This window comes from Lepidochelys kempii, chromosome 8 (assembly GCF_965140285.1).
Source record: "Lepidochelys kempii isolate rLepKem1 chromosome 8, rLepKem1.hap1, whole genome shotgun sequence".
Classification (NCBI taxonomy): domain Eukaryota; kingdom Metazoa; phylum Chordata; order Testudines; family Cheloniidae; genus Lepidochelys; species Lepidochelys kempii.
In genome coordinates this window covers 106,702,684-106,728,681 of record NC_136387.1, presented here as the reverse complement: position 1 = coordinate 106,728,681, position 25,998 = coordinate 106,702,684, and the positions used below count along the sequence as shown (strand labels likewise).

The 25,998-nt window shown below is 48.1% G+C and overlaps 1 protein-coding gene across 3 annotated transcripts in view; it reads left to right on the top strand.

Moving 5' to 3' along the window:
- ST3GAL3 (ST3 beta-galactoside alpha-2,3-sialyltransferase 3) overlaps positions 1-25,998 on the top strand; it is a 358,610-nt gene that overhangs the window by 278,345 nt on the left and 54,267 nt on the right. The window lies entirely within an intron of this gene.

Here is a 25,998-nt window from a genome sequence, read left to right as displayed (position 1 = left end):
CATGGAATCCTTGGAGAGACTGAGCCACAATTTAAAAGAAATCACACAGATTTCCCCTTAGGATAGCATCCCTGAGCCATAACACCGTGCAGTGTTGCAGCAGCCCCTTGGCCTGGCCTGTGGCTCGTCCCACTCTGGGAGAAGCTTCTGGGGGGAGGGGGGGGCTTATTTGTGAAACTGGTATGTTGGGGGTGGTGTTTCATGCACCAGGGAGGCTGTCAGCTGTGACTGTTGCCCATGGGCAGGGAAAGGAGTCAGAGAAGAGGAAGAAACTTTGATTTTATTTAGTAATTCATGTTTCCTGGGAAATTTGTTGTTGTTACGTTATTTTGGTTTGCCAGTGCCTGTGCTATATCTCAGTCTGAAAAGAGACTCCCTCACTCGGCTCCAGGAGTTTTGCTATCTGCATTTGCGTTCTGTACACCAAAAAAGTCTGAACAAGAAATATTTATCCAAGCTGTGTGGTGGTTAAAACAATCCAGATTTCAGTCATTTGGAACGGTGTCATGATGACAGATGTTAATTCAGAAAGGAACAGAGATTGGATGATTTATGCCTGAAATACGTGTGTTCCTTGGTGGGTGTCAAGGTTCCTCCCCCACTCTGAACTCTAGGGTACAGATGTGGGGACCTGCATGAAAAACCTCCTAAGCTTATCTTTACCAGCTTAGGTCAAAACTTCCCCAAGGTACAAAATATTCCACCCGTTGTCCTTGGACTGGCCGCTACCACCACCAAACTAATACTGGTTACTGGGGAAGAGCTGTTTGGACGCGTCCTTCCCCCCAAAATACTTCCCAAAACCTTGCACCCCACTTCCTGGACAAGGTTTGGTAAAAAGCCTCACCAATTTGCCTAGGTGGCTACAGACCCAGACCCTTGGATCTTAAGAACAATGAACAATCCTCCCAACACTTGCACCCCCCCTTTCCTGGGAAATGTTGGATACAAAGCCTCACCAATTTGCCTAGGTGACCACAGACCCAAGCCCTTGGATCTGAGAACAATGAAAAAGCATTCAGTTTTTTACAAGAAGACTTTTAATAAAAAATAGAAGTAAATAGAAATAAAGAAATCCCCCCTGTAAAATCAGGATGGTAGATACCTTACAGGGTAATTAGATTCAAAAACATAGAGAACCCCTCTAGGCAAAACCTTAAGTTACAAAAAAGATACACAGACAGAAATAGTTATTCTATTCAGCACAATTCTTTTCTCAGCCATTTAAAGAAATCATAATCTAACACATACCTAGCTAGATTACTTACTAAAAGTTCTAAGGCTCCATTCCTGGTCTATCCCTGGCAGAAACCAGCATACAGACAGACACAGACCCTTTGTTTCTCTCCCTCCTCCCAGCTTTTGAAAGTATCTTGTCTCCTCATTGGTCATTTTGGTCAGGTGCCAGCGAGGTTACCTTTAGCTTCTTACAGGTGAGAAGAGCTTTCCCCTGGCCAGGAGGGATTTCAAAGGGGTTTACCCTTCCCTTTATATTTATGACAGTGGGCTTCACAGATTACTTGTATAGTGAGGGCTGTTGGAGCAGTTTGTAGGGCTAGCTCTGCCTCAGAAGACCAAAAGCTACAGGACAGGAGTTAAAGCTACATCTCCAGTTTGCTGTAAGAAATGCTGAGGTAGCCATGTGCCCTGTCTTCATTTATCTGCCTGGCTGCTCCCAGTGCTGCTGGTGTCTCCCTGGGAGGGGAGCGTGTTCTCCTCTGAGAAAAGGAAGCTGGCCTTAGAACATGAGTCCTGAATGCCTCATCTGTGGCTCTCCGTAGGCTCAGCGTTCTCAGCCCACCCATTCCGAGTACACACCCGCTCTATTGCCTACGTTCTAGTCTCTGACAGTTGTTAGTGAAGATAAACCAGCTCATGTGAAGCTCTGAGCAGGAGAGGAAGGTGTGTGCTGACACGCTGCACTTCGTCTTTTTAGCACACTGAGTTTTTCCGTGGTTGGGAAGTTACGGAATATCTAGGAGGAACTCTCTTCATGCCTTAACTGGTGCAGCAGTCTTCTGCTGCAGTCACCCGTCTACAGGGGGCGAAAATACCCACAGTTCACAAAGTACAGAAAACACACAACTCCCGGTATGAGTGACCAGATATCCCCATATGATCGGGGCCGTCCCGATATTAGGGGCTTTGTCTTCTATAGGTACCTATTACCCTCCCCCATTACTCCCCCACCAACCCAGCTTTTCACACTTGCTATCTGGTTCCCCTACACAGGTGGACCAGCTCTTTTATTCACTGTGAAACAAAGACTTGTAAACTTAAATGTAATCTAGAGTGGGGTTGTGTCCTAGTAGCACACTTTGTAAATAAATGACTTTCGGACCACTCACACCTGTGCAGAGGCGTCAGACTTGATGTCAGGGTTTTACTCAGCATGTTCACACTACAGATCTGAATAGCTTGTGCTGGGTTAATTTATTCCTGTTTAGTAAAGGATTGGAGTCATCTCCTTACCAAGCTATTTGGTAACTGGCTTGTTCATGGTCAGCTAGAGTATGTAGATGTTGAACTTCTTCCTTATTTTATTCTTATTACTAATGTGAATGCAAAAGATAAAGCTGGGTAAAGCACAGACTTTAAGAGCCTGGAAAGCCTTTTCCTATTTCGTTGTCCCTGCCTTGCTTATCTGAAAGAAGGACACTAAATAATTTGTTTATGTAATGGTATGTAATAATACATAATAATACCTTGTTTTTAATGTCATTTTATAAAGTAGCTAAGAATATTAATATCACCCAGCAAATAGACTGTTTCTTCGCCACTGTAGGGTGCCACACAAATACTGATAGTGTTTCATATCTGCTGCTCTTTGCGACTTTGCTGAAACCATATGTACTTCTCCACTGCGTCATAGAAACACGCCGGTTGTTCCCAGACAAACAGTTTGTTAGGACACAGACAAGGTTGCAGATGCTAATGGCTCATCCAGCTATTGTCATCATTTCCCCCAAAAGCTCCTTGCATCTTTCTTAAGGGATTTCAGGAAGACTAGAACATTTCTTCAGAAAGTTAGCACCAAAATCCAATTTATCACAACACTGTACATCTTCCTTGACCATGGAGTCACTTGCCTGGATCCATGATACTTCGCATAGCCTCTGCTTAGCTCCTCGCTGCAGGCAGCATAGCCATGTCTTCAGACAAAATAATTAGGCCGTCTTTCAAAAATGCCACTTCTCCCCTTGCCTGTGGGATACAGGATTAATCAGAATAACGTTCAAACGACGTTTGTTTTGCAGCTGACTTTAAGGGTGTCGTCTTGATGTCCAGTTTCTTCCCAATAATCTCTTTCCTTCAGTGTCCTGTCCTCTCACACACTGCGGGCTACTGGCTTGTCTGCATTACACGTGGGATTGACAGGCAGCGATCGATCCAGCGGGGGTCGATTTAGCGCATCTAGTCTAGACGTGATAAGTTGTCCGCCGAGCGCTCTCCCGTCGACTCCGGTCCTCCACCGGAGCAAGAGGCGCAGGTGAGGTGAAGACACCGTGGTAAGTCGATCTGAGTACATCGACATCAGCTAAGTTCATGTAGCTGAAGTTGTGTAACTTAGATTGATTCCTCCCGCCCCCGCCCCCCCGCCCCCGGTGTAGACCAGACCTACGTTCTGCTCTTGCCTGCACCGTTGTAACACCAGACACCTGTTAAAACCAGCGGTGTTGCTGGGGATTTACACTGCTGGAACCGAGCTGAACTGGGCCTCCTGGCTCTCTGAGGCAGGCTTGTGCCTCGCTCTGTCCGTGCACAGCTAACTGGAAGCGAGCAGGCAAGCCAGGAGAGGAGGGTTGCTCCATCGGCACCTGGCACGCACCACAGGAGCGTTGCATTTTTCACCCAGCTCAGCTCAGCTAGAAAATGCTCTGCTGTCAGGAGGAATGCTCACAAACCCAAACAAAGTCTGAAATTCAGGGGGTTGTTTGTTTAGTTTGCCACGTGTTCACAATGTATGTTTATGTGTATGCACGGTAGAACTGTCCCAATATCAGCCACAGGAATGCACAGGCAGTCGTGGGTGCCGTAAAAACGGAACTTGTGCTCGATACATCCATGCCACACCCACGTCGCCTCCCCGCACCACTGAAGTTGGTGCCCATTGTGGGAGCAGTTTCCTGGAGGGGGTGCACTGCGAAGTCTGTATCTAGAGGATGTGGTCTTGCTTGTTCTTGATGTGATCCTCTGCATGCTGAGGGTACTGGTCAGATCATATGTAAAGTAGTCCATATATTTAATCCACTTGAACTCAAAAGCCTAAGACTACTGCTTGGAAATAATACTCTGCCCTTCCCCAGTGCTTTCCATCCAAGGATCTTTACACACTTGGCAGAGATTAATGAATCAGGCTCATACCAATGTGGTGAAGCATGATTAGCCCCCTGTACAGTGGAGACGCATAGGCACAAGATGATAGGTACTTGTCTAGGTCAGGGGTTCTCAACGTTCTTTCTGAGCCCCCCCAACATGCTATAAAAACTCCACAGCCACCTGAGTCACAATTGTTGTTCTGCATATAAAAGCCAGAGCCGGCATTAGGGGGTAGTCAAGTATCAGGGGGTCGCCGGGTTAGTCTGTATCCACAAAAACAGCAAGGAGTCCAGTGACCCCTTAAAGGCAAACCAATTTATTTGGGTAAAAGCTTTTGGGGGGAAAAAAGCAGTTCTTCAGATGCATCTGAAGAAGTGTTTTTTTACCCACGAAAGCTTATGCCTAGCTTGGCAATTGACTGGGGCCCCCGTGAATCTATATTGATCAGGTTTTGGCTTTACCCCCCAGATGGCGGGGCTCAGGGGCCCGGGCTTCAGCCCCATGCGGCAGGGATTCCGCTTTTTGCCCTGGGCCCTAGCGAATCTAATATTGGCCCTGCTTGGCAGCCCCTCTGAAACCTGCTCGCGGCCCCTCAGGGGGCTCCAGACCCCTGGATGAGACCACTGGTCTAGGTTGCAGAAAAAGCCTTAGAAAGAGCTGGTAATAGACTTTGGTTTTCCTGACTCTGCCCTGTGTCGTCTTCTCCGTCTCATTTGGGGGTTGCTCTTGCTGTGGAATCCCCTAGGAAGAGTTCTTCACTGAGCAGAGAGGGGAGGGGTGAAGGTGGAAAAGAGGTTAAAGGTAAGTTTGGATTTGGTGTGGCTTGTCAAGAATTCTCTTCACTAGAATCACTCCTTGTTTAGCCATCACTCCCCTGAGAGTGTCAGGTGGGAGACTCTTGCAGGGGAATATGGTGAGGAGTTAGAACAATGAATTCTTGATGTGGAACATGAGGGAGAGTTTTGAGAAGAGCCACAAGAATGATTAAAGGATGGGGGTGGGGGAGAAATGACCTGTAGTAAAAGACACAGGAGCTCAATCTGTTCAGTTTAACAAGAAGGTTAAGAAGTGATTTGATCACTGTCTACAGGAGGTGTCTCGGTGGGAAGAGAAATTTGAAAATAGAGGCCTCTTCAATTTAGCAAAGATCTAACGCAATCTACTGGCTGGGAGCTGAAGCTAGACAGACTCAGGTTGGAAATAAGGCTCACATTTTTACCAGCAAGGGTCATTAACCCCTGGAACAATTTGCCAAGGGTCCTGGTGGATTGTTCATCACTGGAATTTTTTAAAACAAGATTGGATGTTTTCTAAGTGATGTGCTCTAGTTCAAACAGCAATTAATTCAGGGAAGTCCTGTGGGCCTTGTTAGGCAGGAGGTCAGGCTGTATGAGCACAGTGGTCCCTTCTTTATAATCTATGAATGTATTTCAAGAGGAAACTTTTTGTAGCAGAAATGAACAAAAGCCAAAGAGGCCTTGACATACACAGCAAGCGCTGGACTCTGAGGCTGGATTTCAGAAGTGCTTAGTGTTGGCCTCACTCTGCTCCCACCCCTCTCGCTGGAAATTTTACCATCAAGTTCTGTGGGATCAGCCAGTGCTTCGAACTTTCAGAACATGGGAGGAGTGGTAGATACGCTGGAGGGGAGGGATAGGATACAGAAGGACCTAGACAAATTGGAGGATTGGGCCAAAAGAAATCTGATGAGGTTCAATAAGGATAAGTGCAGGGTCCTGCACTTAGGATGGAAGAATCCAATGCACCGCTACAGACTAGGGACTGAATGGCTAGGCAGCAGTTCTGCGGAAAAGGACCTAGGGGTGACAGTGGACGAGAAGCTGGATATGAGTCAGCAGTGTGCCCTTGTTGCCAAGAAGGCCAATGGCATTTTGGGATGTATAAGTAGGGGCATAGCGAGCAGATCGAGGGACGTGATCGTTCCCCTCTATTCGACATTGGTGAGGCCTCATCTGGAGTACTGTGTCCAGTTTTGGGCCCCACACTACAAGAAGGATGTGGATAAATTGGAGAGAGACCAGCGAAGGGCAACAAAAATGATTAGGGGTCTAGAACACATGACTTATGAGGAGAGGCTGAGGGAACTGGGATTGTTTAGCCTGCAGAAGAGAAGAATGAGGGGGGATTTGATAGCTGCTTTCAACTACCTGAAAGGGGGTTCCAAAGAGGATGGCTCTAGACTGTTCTCAATGGTAGCAGATGACAGAACGAGGAGTAATGGTCTCAAGTTGCAGTGGGGGAGGTTTAGATTGGATATTAGGAAAAACTTTTTCACTAAGAGGGTGGTGAAACACTGGAATGCGTTACCTAGGGAGGTGGTAGAATCTCCTTCCTTAGAGGTTTTTAAGGTCAGGCTTGACAAAGCCCTGGCTGGGATGATTTAACTGGGAATTGGTCCTGCTTTGAGCAGGGGGTTGGACTAGATGACCTTCAGGGGTCCCTTCCAACCCTGATATTCTATGATTCTATGAACATCCCGCCCCAGGCTCCACAGTGAGAGGCAATTTTCTAAGAGCTTGTCCCTAAGGGAAATTGACTGGCATAACTACAGCGGGCTAATGACTGTGTGATAGCTGTGAGGTGTAACTCCCTTGGTGGACCACTGCCCCTCCCTACTCCTTAAACAAGAAAGTAGTGGGGAGAGAAAATCAGTCCCTGAGGGCTCGTCTATGCTGTAGGTTATGTCGGTACAGCTTATGTCACTGCAGGGTGTGAATAGGCCACCCCCGAGCGATGGAAGTTACACTGACAGGTAAGTAACACTGACGTAGTTACACCAACCAGCATAGAGAGCGCTGTGTCGGCAGGAGAGCTTCTCCTGCTAACGGAGCTGCAGCCGCTCGGGGAGGTGCTTTGATCACGCGGACTGGAGAGCTGTCCCCCGGCAGCAGAGCACATTTTCCCCTGGCTGCTGTAGAACTGCTCGTGTAGACTGGCCCTGCGTCATTCCTGTGGGAAAGCAACCCCAGCTCTAATTCCAGAACAGGCTAGTGCTGCCCTACTGCATTGAGTGGGAGTCCTAGAATTTCTCTGCAAACGTTTGCTGCAGCTTTCAGACGGTGCTGTGGGCCTGCACTTGGTGGGGATTTGTTGGTTTCTTTTGAAATTCCCTTCAGTTGATGAGCTGAATTTTAGTGCTTATGAAAGTGAGGCCCTAACAACCAGGCTCTGCTGCCCCTGCTCTTCCAGCTCGGGTCTCCCCATGTGGTTCTAACAATACAGCCCCTGCCCCTCAATCCTGACCCGCTGCACCTCCCTCCCCCCGTTCTCACTGCTGAGCTGTTTAGTGGTCATGATGCAGTTTTATTTCTTTTTCCCATTTATAGCATAGCATTTTCTAGGCCTTGGTACCTACTTGTGCTCCTCAGACATGCAACGTGACCGGGAAAGCGTGTAATTCCCCAGTGGGAACGCACTGTCCAGATCTAATCCAGTTACCTCTGAGCAGAAACCTTTTCAGAGCCGCCACGGGTGGTATCGTAACACTCCTGTCTGTTCCTTGTGACAGTGCGTGTTTGTGCGGAGACGGGGCTTGAATGGCCACAGCCCTACCTGAGTGGGGAGAGCTAGGAGGTTCTCAGTGAGCTGTGCAAACCGGGGCGCTGCAGGGTCTTGTGACCTCCACAGCTCTTTCCTTCTGTGGCTTTTTCACCTCCTCATGCCCGCCTTTCTCCCCATTTCAGGCAATACCAGTTACACTGCCAGCTAATTGCTTCAGGCTTGGTCTACACTCCCAGCTTATGCGGGTAAAACTACGTTGCTTAGGAGAGTGGAAAATCCACACCCCTGAGCAACACTGTTATACTGACCTAACCCCTGGTGCAAACAGTGCTGTGTTGACGGGAGCCCTTCTCCTGTCGGCCGTGGTGCTGCCTCTTGGGAAGAGGAGTATCCATGCCAATGGGAGACGCTCCCCTGTCGATGGAGGTGTGGCTCACTAAACGGCTACAGCAGCTCAGTTGCAGCCCTGTAAGTGTGGGACAGCTCCTGGAGGCCAGTAACAGTCGTCATAATTAACACAATGTCTACACTAACACTGTGTCAACCTAACTACTACTATACAAAATTATTCAAGTTACTTAAATCCAAAGCAGACTGCAAGGAGTTAGGAAAGGTTCTCACAAAACTGGTTGTGTGGGCAACAAAATGGTAGATGAAATTCAATGTTGATAAATGCAAAGTAATGCACATTGGAAAATCTAATCCCCCTTATACACAAAATGATGGGATCTAAATTAGCTGTTACCACTCAAGACCGAGATCTTGGAGTAATCGTGGATTGTTTTCTGAAAACTTCCACCCAATGCACAACACCTGTCAAAAAATCTAGCAATATATTAGGAACAATTAGGAAAGGGTACGAAAATATAATAATGCCACTAGCTAAATCCATGGTGCACCCACACCTGGAACACCTGGGCCTTCATCTCAAAAAGGATACAGTGGAACTAGAAAAGGTTCAGAGAAGGGCAACAAAGATGATCAAGGGTGTCAAACAGCTTCCACATGAGGAGAAACTAAAAAGATTGGGGCTGTTGAGTTTAGAAAAGAGACAACTGAGGAAAGATATGACAGAGGTCAATAAAATCATGCCTGGTGTGGAAAAAGAGAATAGAGAAGCGTTACTTACCCCTTTCGCACAGTACAAACACCAGGGGTTAGCCCATGAAATTAATAGATAGCAGGTTCAATACTAACAAGAGGAAGTGCTTTTTCACATAATGCACAGTTAACCTGTGGAACTCATTGCTATGGGTTGTGAAGGCCAAAAATATAACTGGTTCAAAAAGAATTGGATAAGCTTATGGAGGGTAGATCCACCAATGGCTATTAGCCATGATGGTCAGAGATTCAACCCCATGCTCGGGGAGAGCCTAAACTTCTGAGTACCAGAAGCCAGGAGTGGAAGACAGACGGAGCTCTCCATAATTACCTTGTTCTGTACACTCCACCTGAAGCTCTGGTATGGGTCGCTGTCGGAGACAGGATACTGGGCAAGATGGACCCTGATCTGACCCAGTTCTTAGGTTTTTAAATATGTGCCAGAGTCCACGCTTTCCAAAAAGGATGAAACAAAATCAAACTGAGGATGAAGCCTGATGTCAGATCAGTTGGATTTCTCTAATGTGGCTTCTTTTAAAACTTCCTTTCTAAGGTGTGGCATTTATCAGTTCAGTACTTGGGAAGGTCTCCGCTTCATAATGGGAAAACATCAGGGGGACACCCATCCAGTGAGAGAGAATAACTCTCTGAGGTGCCTTGTTTTCTTGGAGAACTTCCTATGCTGTCAGCCTCAGAGCATTTCTGTTTGTTGCTGTAGTGCAGGCAGTAAAGAAGCATATGGGGTGAAATCGGAAATACACAGCTGAAAGCAGCAGGTTGAAAGGTAGGGGAAGCCCCGCAGTATTTCACGTCTTCGTGACACAAATAATGTACACATACAGTGATCCAGCAGCGTCTGCCTAGTGCTGGAGCCTAAGATTTCCCAAACTGGTTCACAATTTGGAGTGCCTAGCCTGAGCTACCAGAAAGGGGCCTGATTTTCAGACAGCACCAAGCTTCCAGCCTCTGGAAGTCAAAAATTGCTGGTTACTTTTGATAATTGGATGTGTCTGGGAACCTAGCCAAGGTGCCGCTCAGGTTCTTGTGGGAGGAAGGTCTTGCCATTTTTCTCCTTTAAGAGTGTCTTGCAAAGATTCAGCTCATGACTGGGAGGGGACCTTGGGTGATGGTGTCAGTGTAAGGTACAGAGGTCAGATGCTGGCTAACTGGAGAAGTGTTTTCCCCAGCCATGGGGCAGGTGATCTGCTTTAGGAAGGTAAGACGGGGGGTGGGAGGGGGACTGCATACCTTCACTAGCCAAGGAGCCATTGTGCTCGATAAGGATGGAGGAGTGGGGAGCATGGGAGATATGGGGGCCTTTATCAGTTTTCTGTGTCTGGTAGTGCCCCACTGCTTTTACTACTGGAAGGCAGAGAGACGTGCTTTAAGCAATTCATGGCTGGGTTCTTCCACCTTACCAGATTGTCCTAGCTGAGTGAGGTGGAGTTCCTCATTAAAAAGTACTGGAGTACTGTCATGGATGGGCATAAGCTGTTCAGGAAGGACAGGGGGGCCAGAAAAGGTGGGGGAGTAGCACTGTATGTAAGGGAGCAGTATGACTGCTCAGAGCTCCGGTACGAAACTGCAGAAAAACCTGAGAGTCTCTGGATTAAGTTTAGAAGCCTGAGCAACAAGGGTGATGTCGTGGTGGGAGTCTGCTATAAACCACCGGACCAGGGGAATGAGGTGGACGAGGCTTTCTTCCAGCAAGTCTCAGAAGCTACTAGATCGCACGCCCTGGTTCATTATCTTTGAAAACTCATGGCGATCGGGGGAAGTCCCGGACGACTGGAAAAAGGCTCATCTTTAAAAAAGGGAAGGAGGAGGATCCTGGAAACTACAGGCCGGTCAGCCTCACCTCAGTCCCTGGAAAAATCATGGAGCAGGTCCTCAAGGAATCAATTCTGAAGTACTTAGAGGAGAGGAAAGTGATCAGGAACAGTCAGCATGGATTCACCAAGGGCAAGTCATGCCTGACTAATCTAATTGCCTTCTATGACGAGATAACTGGCTCTGTGAATGGGGGGAAAGCAGTGGACGTGTTATTCCTTGACTTTAGCAAAGCTTTTGACACGGTCTCCCAAAGTATTCTTGTAAGCAAGTTAAACAAGTATGGGCTGGATGGATGCACTACAAAGTGGGTAGAAAGTTGGCTAGATTGTCGGGCTTAACGGGTAGTGATCAATGGCTCCATGTCTAGTTGGCAGCCGGTATCTAGCGGAGTGCCCCAAGGGTTGGTCCTGGGGCCGGTTTTGTTCAATATCTTCATTAATGATCTGGAGGATGGCTTGGATTGCACCCTCAGCAAGTTTGCAGATGACACTAAACTGGGAGGAGTGGTAGATACGCTGGAGGGTAGGGATAGGATACAGAGGGACCTAGACAAATTGGAGGATTGGGCCAAAAGAAATCTGATGAGGTTCAACAAGGATAAGTGCAGAGTCCTGCACTTAGGACGGAAGAATCCCATGCACCGCTACAGACTAGGGACCGAATGGCTAGGCAGCAGTTCTGCGGAAAAGGACCTAGGGGTTACAGTGGATGAGAAGCTGGATATGAGTCAACAGTGTGCCCTTGTTGCCAAGAAGGCCAATGGCATTTTGGGATGTATAAGTAGTGGCATTTCCAGCAGATCGAGGGACATGATCATCCCCCTCTGTTCGACATTGGTGAGGCCTCATCTGGAGTACTGTGTCCAGTTTTGGGCCCCACACTACAAGAAGGATGTGTAGAAATTGGAGAGAGTCCAGCGAAGGGCAACAAAAATGATTAGGGGACTGGAACACATGAGTTATGAGGAGAGGCTGAGGGAACTGGGATTGTTTAGTCTACGGAAAAGAAGAATGAGGGGGGATTTGATAGCTGCTTTCAACTACCTGAAAGGTGGATCCAAAGAGGATGGATCTAAACTATTCTCAGTGATAGCAGATGACAGAACGAGGAGTAATGGTCTCAAGTTGCAGTGGGGGAGGTTTAGGTTGGATATTAGGAAAATCTTTTTCACTAGGAGGGTGGTGAAGCACTGGAATGCGTTACCTAGGGAGGTGGTGGAATCCCCTTCCTTAGAAGTTTTTAAGATCAGGCTTGACAAAGCCCTGGCTGGGATGATTTAGTTGGGATTGGTCCTGCTCTGGGCAGGGGATTGGACTAGATGGCCTCCAGAGGACCCTTCCGACTCTGTTATTCTATGATTCTATGAAAAAGTGTGACCGTGCTTCCCTTAGGTGACGCGCTTGCAGGATCGGAAGTACGGGGGTTTGTTTGGGCTCTGAAGAGGGCCCAGACTTTGAGTGGGGCTGGCCCTCCCTTTGAAACAGGCTCTGGAGAAGAAAGGGAAGGGCCCCTATGCAACCCTGCCCTGCTGGGCCAACATTGCAGTGTAGTCTGGCCCCCCCAGGTTGTGCTTGTGGGTTGGCGCGCGTTGCCTATTTATTCACTATTTAGCTAGTGCCAAAGATGTGCAGAGCATGTTACAGGGCAGCTGGAGCCAGGTAGCTGACACTGTGTGCAGTGATGTTGGAGCCATGTCGGTCCCAGGATACTAGAGAGACAAGATGGGGGAGGTCATATCTTTTATAGGACCAACGTCTCTGTGGTGTGAGAGAGAAGCTTTTGAGCCATACACCACTCTTCCTCAGGGCTGGGAAAGGTGCTAAGGCTTGTCTCTCACCAACAGAAGTTAGTCCAATAGAAGATATTACCTTAGGCACCCAGTCAGTGGTCTGAGGGAAGCAGATAGACACAGGAGGGGATGGCAAGGGTAGGGAAGGGAGAGGGAAAGAATACAGCCTCACAGCCACTTGGGTGTGTAGTTCACATGCCTGGAGGGTTATTTTCTCTTGTTTAAAATCCCCCTGTCTTTCCTCTGGGGGATTGAAAACTACACCTTGAACCCTATACTGAGAGTGGGCCCCCAGGTCCATCCCTCAAGGAATAGCATTTGTAGCTACTGAGCGCATACCCCTCCCTCTGCTGACCCTGCCCTCCTAATGCTGCTGGGAACTCCCCAGCCCCCAGGACGTTTGTGTTTACAGGAAAACACTCAGACTTAGATGCCCTTAACCATGGGCGGGGGGTATCATAGGCACGGGATGGTGCTGCCTTCCCAAACAGCCTGAGATCCCCCTGCCCATGCTCCACCCTCAGGCCCCATCCTGCCTGCCATTCCCTGGGGCAGGCAGGCCGGGGTCCGTGCCGCGTCACATCACCCACCCTCCTGGCGCTGGGGCCAGGGCCGATCTGCCTGCCCAGCGCTGGGGCGGGCAGCTCAGCTAGGGGGCGCCTTCAGAGGCGAGGAGGCTAGCCAGCCGGGGGTCGGGGCCCCGTGGCACGCCCCAGGGAGGCTGGGGCATGCCGGCTGGGGATCGGGCCCAGCAGTGCTGCCCGGCGCTCTGGGGCTGGGGGGGCAGAATGCTGGGGGCACTAGCCTGGGGCAGGGGCCAGCAGCCCCAGTGTGGGGGTGGGGGGGTTGGGGAGGCTGGCCTCTGGTGGGTGCAGAAGGGAGCTAGCCTCCTCCTAGCCAGGGGTTCACCCACTGCCCATGCCCTTAACAAGTGTTCTGCTTGCTTCCCTTGCAGGGCAAGTGCTCCTAGGTTCAGTGGGTTCACTGTGTCCCCATGGGCAAGGCAGCATCGCCCCTCGCTCTGCTGGGATCTACTGCTGTTGCTAAGAGTGCTGAGACTGGCCTCTGGGCTGGGGCTCAGCCAGCTCAGATCCTTCTCCCACTTGCCCGCCGTGTGGTGCCTCCCCCTCCGGCCTCTTTCCACCAGAGGCCCCACCCCTCCCCTACAGCTGGAGGACCCCCCAGGATGGCCAAGGGCCCCCCCACGGCTGGAGGACCCCTGGCTGGCCAGACCCCCTCCCAGCAGCACCTCGCCTCCCCTTCTGAGACCCCAAGCCGCCTCACGGGAAAAGTGCGTCTCTTCCCAAAGAACCACCCGAGCTTTTCCTATGCCCCGTGCAGGTTGTGGGGCAGCTGAGGGGGCCGTATCTGCTGCTCAGTGTCCTGGATTCATCCGTCATCTCCCTGGATTTCCAGGAGATGACTGATGAACTCAGGACACTGAACAGTGGATACCGCCTCCTCAGCTGCCCCGGACCTGCATGGGACATCATAATAAGCAAAAACGTCCTCCTGCAAACCCCGCAACCGGCGTCCTGCAACGGGAGCCTGAGCCTGCCCTGGCCTATTCTGCCCACCACCTGTGCTGGGATTCCATGAGGGGGAGAAAGGAATTGCTCTGGAAACTTCACTGAACAGCTGTGTCCAATCAAGTGCACATCTATACGAGACAGGATCGTGGCTGCCCTGGGTGAACGCCGGCAGCAAGGAGGCGTGGAGCGCGCTACCAACTCCGGAAAGCTGGCGGCATTCGTAGCAGGCTGCCTGTGGTTTGCATTGTGGTGGTGCGCTGCAGTGCAGAACCAAACCATATTGGGGAGAACGCCAGTAATTGTGGGCCAGGAACTAGTTTCCTTCGGCTCTCTGACAAGAAGGACAATCCTGAGACCTCGCCTGCTGCACACGTAGCAAGGTGAGGAGCGCTCTTCTGACCGTCTGTATTTTCTTCCCAGATTCAGTCTAGTGAAATTCCCGAGGAAAAGGTTTCAAAGAGAAAAGATTCCGCAGGAGGAGCTGCAAGAAGTGGAAGGGAGTGAGATGAGGCAGATAGTGAGAGATGAAAGGGAGACTCCTGAACCGTTGCAGAGCCACAAGGAGCTGAGAAAGAGACAAAGGCAGCTAGGGAAGTAGCACTAACAAAGGGCCAGAGGAACAGCCAAATCAGGCAGGTGATTCGCCCAGAGCTGGGTAATATCCACAGGTATTTTGTATCTACCCCAAGCTATCTGAGAACACCACCGGTATTTGCCCAGCTATTCTTGCAGGGCCACCCACGTGTAGCAGAATCCTCTGTGGCATCTCCCCTTCCCCTCTATCCCATTCCTGTTCCAATCTACTCCCTTTGGCTTTTCTGCCCCTTGTAAACCTGATCCATTGTTGCTGTTGGGTTAAACCTCACCCCAGTAACACCCAGAGTCTGGTAAAGCCACACAGATGTATGTGGGATGGTGAGAGTTCCACGCTGGCCCAGGATGGCTGCAGCCTGACTTGTGGTTCTGTTTCTGGGGGATGCGGACACATGCCCTTTAATGCGTAGTAACAGCAGCATTTGAGACCTTGCAAAGCAGCCTAGGAAATGCTGACATTTTAGAACAATCAGATGCAAGCTGGCTTTGCTCAAATGAGTGCGTTCAGCCTTGCTCTCTGCGTCATTCCAGGGCAGTGCAGGTGCAGGGCCTACTCCCAGGGCTGCAGAGGGAAGCCCGTTAAGGCTGTAATTCAGGGAAGGCGCGGGAGTATGGGAGGAAGGAGAGCTTGGCCGTCACACCTGGCTTCCGTACGGGTGCTGTCAATTTCCCATCTCCCCTTCGTGTGTAGGGCTGTCTTTCTCACACTCTGTCACTCTTGTGAGGAAATCCTGATGTAATAACTTGCAAATGGCGAGAGAGCACTGCAGTGAGGAATGCAGAGAGCCCTCCAAAAGCAGGAGCAGCCAGATGCCCAAACAGCCACGTGGGTAGGTGACTGACAACTTCTGCTTAGCTGTTCAGTGTCAATCTGATCACAGAGCCCTCTGCTGGATACCTCCCAGGGAGTGCGGGAACCATTAGCTACTTCCCACAAATTCCTCCATTCCCTGGTGAATACCTCAGCTCAGCCCTGCGGTCCTCTCCACCCACAGGACCCCACCTTCAGCCAAATTCCCATTACACTTCCTCCTTGGCATCCCGCTGTGCCAAATGTGCACATGAACGCAAGGAACACCTGTGCTCTGCATCTGGAGACTTGCTTTCATCTGGCTGCAATATGGGGTCTTGGCAACCATCTCCAAGGCCCTGAACTTCCTGCCCCCCAGGTGCCTGAGCTGATTGCCTCGCCCCTTACGTCCCACTGGCCATCAGCGGGTGAGTGCTCTTCGTAAAGGGCTGTCCCCCAGGGCCCTTCCTTTGGCTGATGACTCTTGACAATGAGCAAGGGTGTGCGCAGCTGCCAGTTTCCCAGTAATAGCAGTTTATTTGGCTACCAGAGGTGAGGCCTTATCTGGTTTTGAGGGTGGTTTGTTCTTAGGAACCAAGAAGCCCAGAGGCTGACATAGAAAATACTTGTAAAACTAAAGTGAAACACAAACCTCAGGCTGCTAACATTGCTCTGTAAGGGGCCACTCTGAAGCTCTGGTCCCGATAGCCTCAGGCAAGAGGGGAGGTTAAACCAAACTGTTATGTTTTTTAAGTCACCTTTTTATGAAAAGTGCAAAGCAAAAAGCTTTGGTGGTGGTTAAGGTTTTGTTTGTAGCTTAAAACCAGTTTCCATTTAATTCCTGTAACCTGTGCAGAAACTGCTGGAGATGTAGTCCAGGCAATCGATAGTTCAGAGGTGACACATGCGCCGCCCCCCCCTCCCCCCGCCCCCATTTCTGCCTTCTATTTAGCAGCAGCTCAATGTTCCAAGGGGACGCATCCAGAGGGACCACTGCAGACTCTGCCCCCTAGGGCAATGGGAGCGGGCAAGGCCTCGGGCTGCCTCTCACCCGGACGCCCTGCAGCGAGGAGGCAGCCGTTCCCCCTGATGGCAGCACTCCCCATGTGCCCAGCGTGGGAAAGGGGGAAGCAGCAGGTCAGCTGGTTGAGGGCTGATCCCCCCCCGCTACATGGGGCTGCTTCTCCTTCCCTGCTGCACTTCCCACCGCCTGCTTTCCCGATTGCCCTGGGGTGGATGCCCCGTGCCTGTTCCCAGGGCAGAGGCCGCTCTCCCACTTCTGTAGCAGGAGCTCTGCCCTGGGAAAACTGCTCCCCTCATACTGCAGCCCTGCCTTCCATTTGGCTACAGCTTCTAAGGTGAGTCGGGGTGCAAGTGGCACTCCCTCCCTGAGCCCTGCCTCGTGGGGCTGGCTGAGCTGCCTGGCATAGCCACCAGGCCTCGCTGCTCCTCCCACAATGTTCCTCCATGCCGCCTTATGGGGTGCGCCCCACAGTTTGAAAAACTTCTGTTCTACACCCCTAAGCAATGCATGGGGCAGTCACAGGCCCCAACCCCCCGCAACTATCAACAGTTCTGTGTTGCCTCTGAAATAGTTACTGCTCTTTTTAGATTGTTTGCAAAGTCAAGCACTCAAATGTTAGGAAAGGCCGTAATTCAGGCTGTGCGTGTAACCTGGCTTCTACCCCTTTGGGCTCATTTTAATTACAGGATCACGTCCTCCTACCTCATTCTGTGCACAGGATGGTGCTCACTAAGTCAGTAGCTATTCAGGATTTCTTTCTGTCATCCTCACTCATATGCGGTGTCGGGTAAGTTTCACAGTTGTTTACTGGCAGCAGAGAAATGTTGGGAATCAGGGCTCCCTGCTTATGTTCCAGCTTCTGAAGAGGAGTGTTGTTAGTGGTTACAGACCCCATGTCCCTCACTCCCGCCACTCCCGAGTGTCCCATGCTGCCCTTGTCTCTCCATCCTCAGCCAACCCATCTCTTCTCTTCATCCCTCTTCGCTCCAGTCAGGTTGCACCACCTCCTCCCTGCTGCCTCAGTGTCAGTGCAGCAATGCGATTGAGAGTACAGGAGAGAGAGAGTCTCCCTGCTCTCAATGACCGTGTCTCAGTAGCCAAAGGCAGTTGGGGTGGAGCAATTGCAGAGAAAGTTCTGCTCCAGCCCCGTAGCCCGGGACTTGAGCAAGCACATGCTTAGATTTTGTTTTCTCAGCCAATCTCTAGCAGATCTCTACTGATACATATAAAATATTTCTGTTGTGTATTTGTGGAAAAAACAGATGAGATAGTCATAGCATATGATAAATGCCTTCTATTCCACTAGTATCTCAGGAGAATACTAAACAGTAGCTACTGAAGTTAGATGTTTTGAAATCAGCAAGTCCAGATAACTTGCACCCAAGAGTTTTAAAAGAGCTGGCGTAGGAGCTTGCTGGAGAATTATTGTTGATTTTCAATAATTTTTGGAACAACGTGAAAGAAAGCTAATGTTGTGCCAATATTTAAAAAGGGTAAATGGGATGACCTGGGTAGCTATAGACCTGGCAGTCTGACATCAATCCCAAGCAAGATAATGAAGCAGCTAATATGGGACTTAATTGAGAAAGAATTTAAAAAGGGTAATGTAATTAATGCCAGTCAACATGGGTTTATGGAAAATAGATCCTATCAAACCAACTTGATACCTTTTTAGATGAGATTACAAGTTTGGTTGACAAAGATAATAATGTTGGTGTAATAGACTTAGACTTCTGTAAGGAATTTAACTTTTTCCTGGATAACATATTGATTAAAAAAATAGAATGATTATAAAATTAACATGGCATACATTAAATAGGTTAAAACTGGATAACTGATAGGTCTCAAAATGTAATACATGGAGAACTCATCATTGAGCAGGCGTTTCCAGTGGGGTCCCACTGTCACATATTTTACCAGGACAATAATTGGCAAATTATAAGTTTTCAAATGAGCCATTATAGTTTTGTAAACAGGATGAACATAGGGACACAGACTCATAGTGATGTACTGGCCATGGGTCAAACTCCGTGATTGGAAATTGCTTTCATGCTTGAAATCAAGCCATTCAAACAGGCAGAGGTGCTGAGACCTTGCCCAGTCCCACAAAGGCCTTATGAGAAAGTAGGCACTGATTTGCTTACCTGGCAGTCAAAGGATTAATTAATAGTCACAGATTATTGTTCTCTGTATCCAGAAATGTGCACGCCGCATAGTACTGGCAGTAAATCAACGATAGCTGGCGTGAAGGGAATCTTCTCCAGACATGGAACCCCAGATGAAGTCTTTAGCAATATTGGGCTTCAGTTTTCCGGTGAATGGACTTTGGAACAGTCTATAGGGATAATAATGAACCTTATGAAAAAAACTTTTGACAGTGTGGGTATGTATAGTTGGGATTATGCTTTCCAATGTGCATTACTTTGCATTTATCAACATTAAATTTCATCTGCCATTTTGTTGCCCAGTCACCCAGTTTTGAGAGATTCTTTTGTCGCTCTTCGCAGTCTGCCTGGATCTTAACTATCTTTAGTAAGTTTGTGTCATCTGCAAATTTTGCCACCTCACTGTTTACCCCTTTTTCCAGATCATTTATGAATATGTTGAATAGGACTGGTCCCAGAACAGACCCCTGGGGGACACCGCTATTTACCTCTCTCCATTCTGAAAACTGACCATTTATACCTACCCTTCTGTGACAGGTTCGATCACAGAAACCCCCTTGGGACTGTCACCTGATGTGCTGAGACTACCTCAGAGCCCATTCTCTCTGCCAGTTTGGGCCTCCAGAACCCTGCCTTGTTGAGCCAGACATGCCTGTCTGCTCCAACACAGACCCAGGGTCTGAACCACATGCCCCCAAACTGCAGACTTAACTGAAAAGAGCTTAAGAAGTGCTCCTGTCTCCAGCAACCAGACACCCATCTCCCAATGGGATCCAAACCCCAAATGAATCTGTTTTACTCTGTATAAAACTTATACAGGGTAAACTCATAAATTGTCCACCCTCTATAGCACTGATAGAGAGATATGCACAGCTGATTGCTTCCCCAGTTATTAATTACTTACTCTGGATTAATTAATAAGCAAAAGTGATTTTTTTAAATATAAAAAGTAGGATTTAAGTGGTTCCAAGTAATAACAGACAGAACAAAGTAAGTTACCAAGCAAAATAAAACAAAACATGCAAGTCTAAGCCTAATACATTAAGAAACTGAATGCAGGTAAATCTCACCCTCCGAGATGTTCCAATAAATTTCTTTCACAGACTAGACTCCTTCCTAGTCTGGGCCCAATCCTTTCTCCTGGTACAATCCTTGTTAATTTCAGCAGGCATCTTAGGTGAAAAGCAGGGGATTCCACATGACTGGGACCCATTTGTTCTGTTCCACCCCCTTCTATAGCTTTAGCACAAGGCAAGAATCCTTTGTCTCTCTCTGGGTTCCCACCCCTCCTTCTAAATGGAAAAGCACCAGGTTTAAGATGGATTCCAGTACCAAGTGACATAGTCACATGTCCTGTGAGACCCCAAGCCTTCATTCTTTCTGGCCTGACTCACAGGAAGGCTTGCAAGTAAACAGAGCCATTTACAACCAATTGTCCTAGTTGATGGGAGCCATCAAGATTCCAAACCACCATTAATGGCCCACACTTTGCATAATTATGATAGGATCTCAGAGTTATATTTCATATTTCTAGTTACAGATACAAGACTGATACATTCATACAAATAGGATGACCACACTCAATAGGTTATAAGCTTTGTAATGATACCTTACAAGAGACCTTTTGCATAAAGCATATTCCAGTTATATTCACACATACTAGCATATTTTCATAAAATCATATGGAGTGCAATGTCACACCTTTGTTTCCTACCTTTTAACCAGTTAACAGTCTATGAGAGCACCTTCCCTCTTATCCCATGGCAGCTTACTTTGCTTTGGTGAGGCACCTTGTCAAAGGCTTTCTGAAAATCTAAGTACACTATATCCACTGGATCCCTTTGGTCCACATGCTTGTTGACCCCCTCAAAGAATTCTAGTAGATCGGTGAGGCATGATTTCCCTTTACTAAAATCATGTTGACTCTTCCTCAACATATTATATTCATCTATATGTCTGACAATATTGTTCTTTACTATAGTTTCAACCAGTTTGCCCCATACTGAAGTCAGGCTTACCGGCCTGTAATGGCCGGGATCACCTCTGGAGGCCTTTTTAAAAATTGGCATCACATTAGCTATGCTCCAGTCATCTGGTACAGAAGCTGATTTAAATGATAGGTTACAGACTACAGTTAGTAGTTCTGCAATTTCACATCGTAGGTAGGTAGGTGTAGGTAATTCGCCTCCTTGAGAGACAGTAACTAGATTGACAGGAGAATTCTCCTGTTAGCCTAGCACTGTCTGCCCCTGGGCTTAGGTTGGTTTAACTGCATTGCTAAGGGTGCAGATTTTTCACACCTCTGAGTGACACTGACCTAATTTCCTAGTGTAGATCAGACCTTAGGGTAATCCCAGAAAGTTCTGAAACACTGATGGTAGATGTGGACTCTGGCATTCACCAACTGACTGACTGTTTATCGTCAACAGACAGAGGAGACACTGCCAAGGAAAAAAAGAATGAGGCAGATCGTAATGAAAGGTTGATACTGAGATCAGCAGTGGAGATTAAACCTCCTGCAAGTCTCATAGAGATTTGCCAACCTACCTGGAAAAGGGGTATTTGAGGAAAGTGAGTGGTAAAGACTCCCTCCAGCGTGAGGTGCTTGTAACCTCTCCTCTCTTGGTAGCTGACATGCTGGGTTTATGGAAATGTACTCGAGTTGAGAAGGTAACGTATGTGTTATCAGATAATAGTGAGCTGTTTCTGTATATGTATGTGAGAGCTCATTGGTGTTTTTAGGAGGGAAGATGTAGAGATATGTTTGTACATGAATATAATCTAGAGAGCCTCCCTCATAAGGGACAGTATTAGGAACACAGGAATTTTGAGCCATGCCCTGGAAGCAAGGGGTGAGAACGCAATGTAGCTGTGTACCGCTGTTCACCGCACACATTCTCTAGTTTGTTTTTAAAAGTTTTGTGCCTTTCTCATTCACTGGCTTGTTGTTTAATGAACCCCAAGATCATTGCAATATCTGCTAGATACTAAAAATCATGGACTGAGTGGTGACACTGGGTTTATGGCTGATGACAACAATCTGTAATTCACTTAACCCCTCCCTTTCTTTCCCTCCTATGATAGCAGGGGTGTTAACAGGCCCCTTCACCTTGAATGGTCTCTTGAAATATGTGTTAATGCTTATGCTAATAAATCGCAGAATGATGTTTCCAAGGAGCTGACTGAGGACATATGTGAGCCATTAGCAATTACCTTTGAAAAGTCATGGAAGACCAGAGACATTCCAGAGGACTTGAAAAGGGCAAATATAGTCCCTATCTATAAAAAACGAAATAAGGACAACCTGGGAGAAGTGGGCAGTGGAGTGGCTGTGAGCTCGTCACAATGCTCCCGCCATGTTCCCTACAGCATCGTCTTTTCCAGAAGACTGGGCCTGCAGAAAATGAGTCCCCCCACATGCAGTGTTCCGGTGCCATTCATTCCCATCCCCTCCTGCTGGTAGAAGCAGTGACTGTTTATGATGGATTAGTCTAAAATAGCTGAGAATGGGTTTGACAGTCTCTTTGTTTAGTACCTTTGTAATTAGGGCCCTACCAAATTCATGGCCATGAAAAAAGTGTCACGGACCGTCAAATCTGGTGGTGTGTGTGCTTTTACCCTGTACTATACAGATTCCACAGGAGAGACCAGCGTTTCTCAAATGGGAGGTCCTGACCCAACAGGGAGTTGCAGCGGGGGTCACAAGGTTATTTTAGGGGGTCGTGGTATGGCCACCCACCTTTACTTCTGCGCTGCCTGGAGAGCTGGGTGGCTGTGGGCCAGATACCCAGCTCTGAAGGCAGCACCCTGCCAGCAGCAGCCCAGAAATAAGGGTGGCAGTGGTGAATCCACCCTCCTCAACAATCTTGCAACCCTTCCCCTACAACTACAACACCCTGAAATTCCAGATTCAAATAGCTGAAATCATGATATTTACGATTTTTAAAATCTCATGACCGTGAAATTGACCGGAAAGGACTGTGATATTGATAGGGCCCTATTTATAATACGGGGCATGTGTTTGTTGGAGCTGTTCTTTTTGTGGTGTTCTTACCCCAAATGTGGGTACGTTCTCATACAGTCAGTTTTCCCAATGGTCTGTAAAGAAGTGGACACCACACTTGGAGAAAGCAGTAAATAAAGATGCTTAATCCAGTTTAGACATGAGTCAAAGGCCCCACTTCCTTATCTGTCAGGGCACAGCTGTCACTGGATTTATGAAGTGTTCCACTCCGCAGTCAATTACTCTTTCCCACAGCTAGGGTATGAAAGACTCAGGCAGTCTGTACTTTTTGCTGTCAGAGTGAGGGAAATGTGTAACTGACTGCAGAGGTCAGTTTGGGAGGCAGGCAGGCAGGATTTCACTGTTTTTAAGTTCACTGTATCTTGTGCTTATATTCAGCTTGGTGGTTTTGGGGGGATAACAAGAGTTTATCGTGACAAAAGTAGTGGAATTGTGGAGGGAGTAGCCACGGTCCAGAGCTAATGTTCCAAGTACTTGAAATGGTTCTAGATGCACCTGGCATTTTTTGGGCAGTACCTCCCAGGCCCTGCCCTTCAGCATTTGAGGAGGAGTTGTGTACTTACTAGACGCGTGCTGCATATACGTATTTGAAGTCCGTGTTTCTGTTGTTTCTGGTCTGGAAATCACAGAATACATGGCTCGATCCTTTGAGGTCTGTGACTGATGCTCCCTAGGGGCATCCAGGGTTGTGAGGCACCTCACCACCACCTGCCCTTAGTGTGAGGCAGCTTTGTCTGTGTCTGCTGTGGGTCAGCTCCCCAAAACCACCAGCCTCTGGCAGCACAAGCTCTGCCTGCCAGGCGTCTGCAGGCCTCGCGCTCTCTGTACAGGTAGCACACGTCAGCCCCCGAGTTCACAGAGCGTTCCCTGCAGTGTCCAGCCCTTCTCCACTGAGCACTGACAGAATTACCAGCCCTGCTGTTCCCAAAGGAGAGAACACACCAGCTTGTCTGGGTTCGCTCAGGACCACCACCTTGCTTAACCACAGCACTTAGATGCATTTATAGTGAAAACAACCGTAAGTTTATCATCAAAGATTCAAGTAATAGTGAGTAAGAATGTAGGAAACAAATGGTTAAATATATAACAAAATCATAATACTTTCTAGAGAATAAACCTAACTAACACGATAACCTCCTGAAGCTTTGTCTCACCCAAAATTCTCTTCAGCATTTTCAACCAAGTCTGGTTGAGACCTCTTTTCCATGAAGCAAAAGCACTTGTCTTTCTTTCTTCCTTGATGAAGGGTGCCTGGGTGTCTTCACTGCTCGCCGCATACAGTCAGGCAAACCTTTGAAGTGCATCTCCAGATACGGTTCTTCCTCCCCCATTATCTCTCTCACACTCTCTTTGACTGTGTCTACACTTAGGGCTTGTCTGCACTTGAAACACGACAGCAGCAGAGCTGCAGCACTTCCGTGTGGAGACTCCCTGTGCCGAGGGGACTGTCCTGTCTGCATAGTGAATCCACCTCCCCATGACGCAGTAGCTAGATTGGTGGAAGAATTCTTCCATTGACCCAGCACTCTCTATACTGGGGGTTAGGTTGGCTTAACTGCATCTCTGCGAGGTGTGGATGTTACACAGTCCTGAGAGATGTAGCTATGGCGAGGGAACTTTTCACCATAAACCAGTCCTTTGTTCTCTCTCTGAAGTCCTCACACTCAATTTACATATTAACAGGTCGCTGAATAAACATTCTTGTCCGACAGAAAACCTGTTTTTCACCTTCGCGGTGACCAGTACCGACTGACTTCAGGAACATAACTTCCGTATATACATACATTTCTCCTTGTATAGTTTGTGTACATGTCGCAATGATTTTGATGACCAGAGTGGCTCAGGCATTTATTCAAGACCTCACCTGACACCCTTTGGTGAACTAGAAAGGACACCCCAGACCTGGGGAATCATCATTGAGTGGGTCTGATTCCCCAGGGGATCCCGCAGGGATCAGGTTTTGGCCTTATGTTGTTTAATGTCTTTATCAGTGGCCTGGAAGAAAACATAAAATCATCACTGATAAAATTTGCAGATAACACAATATTTGGGGGAGTGGTTAATAATGAAGAGGACAGGTCACTGATTCAGAATAATCTAGATTGCTTGGCAAACTGGGCACAAGTAAACAATATCCGTTTTGATACGGCTAAATGCAAATGTATACCTCTAGGAACAAAGAACATAGGCCATATTTACAAGATGGGGGAACCCTAGCCTGGGCAGCAGTGACTCTGAAAAAGTTTTGGGGGTCATGGTGGATAATCAACTGAACCTGAGCTCTTCGTGTGACACTGTGGCCGAAAGAGCTAGTGTGATCCTGGGCTGCAAAACCAGGAATCTCGAGTAGGATCAGAGAGGTTATTTTACCTCTGGATTTTACACTGGTGTGACCGCTGCTGGAATCCTGTGCCCAGTTCTGGTGCCCACAGTTCAAGAACGATGTCAATAAATTGGAGAGGGTTCCCAGAAGAGCCCTGAGAATGATTAAAGGAAATAGATCCAAGGATCTCCATCTGTTTAGCTTAACAAAGAGACGGTTAAGGGGTAATTTGATCACAGTCTGTATTTAACTGGGGAACAAATATTTAATAACGGGCTCTCCAGTCTAGCAGAGAAAGGTCTAACTTGATCCAATGGCTAGAAATTGAAGCTAGACAAATTCAGACTGGAAGTAAGGCATCAATTTTTAACAGTGAGAAGAATTAACCACTGGAACAATTTGCCAAGTGTCACGGTGGATTCTTCATCGCTGAGTTTTTAAATCGAGATTGGATGTTTATCTAGAAGACGTGTTCTAGGAATTATTTGGGGGCAGGTCTCTGGCCTGTGCTATGCAGGAGGCCATACTAGCTGATCGCAATGGTCCCCTCTGGCCTTAATCTATTAATCTAAAATCTGTGACCCACGAGAGGCCTGTAACCTTCTGCATCCCCTTGCCATTCGGGATTAAGAGATTCCCGGGTCACTGTGGCAAACACCTCACCTCACCTAGCAAGTCTGGTTACTGCATTGTGGCTGCTAATGGGTGAAAAGCCCTTTAGTTCTTCCCATGTTTAAATTCTGCTTTCCTCTGATGTAGAGAACCAGAATGCTACCAGGTAGTCATGGCCTAGATCCCCCAGACATGATTATTTCTTTAGCAGTTTTATTTTACACCTACAATGTTCTATCTGGGTGTGTCTTCCTAAGGGTGAATAATCCAGTAAAGAAGCTGAGGACAAGGCTACCTGTGCATTGAAGGGCTGTGTCTGCCAAGAGCGGGCGAATCCCTGAAACACTCAGCACTGCTTAGTTGTTGCCC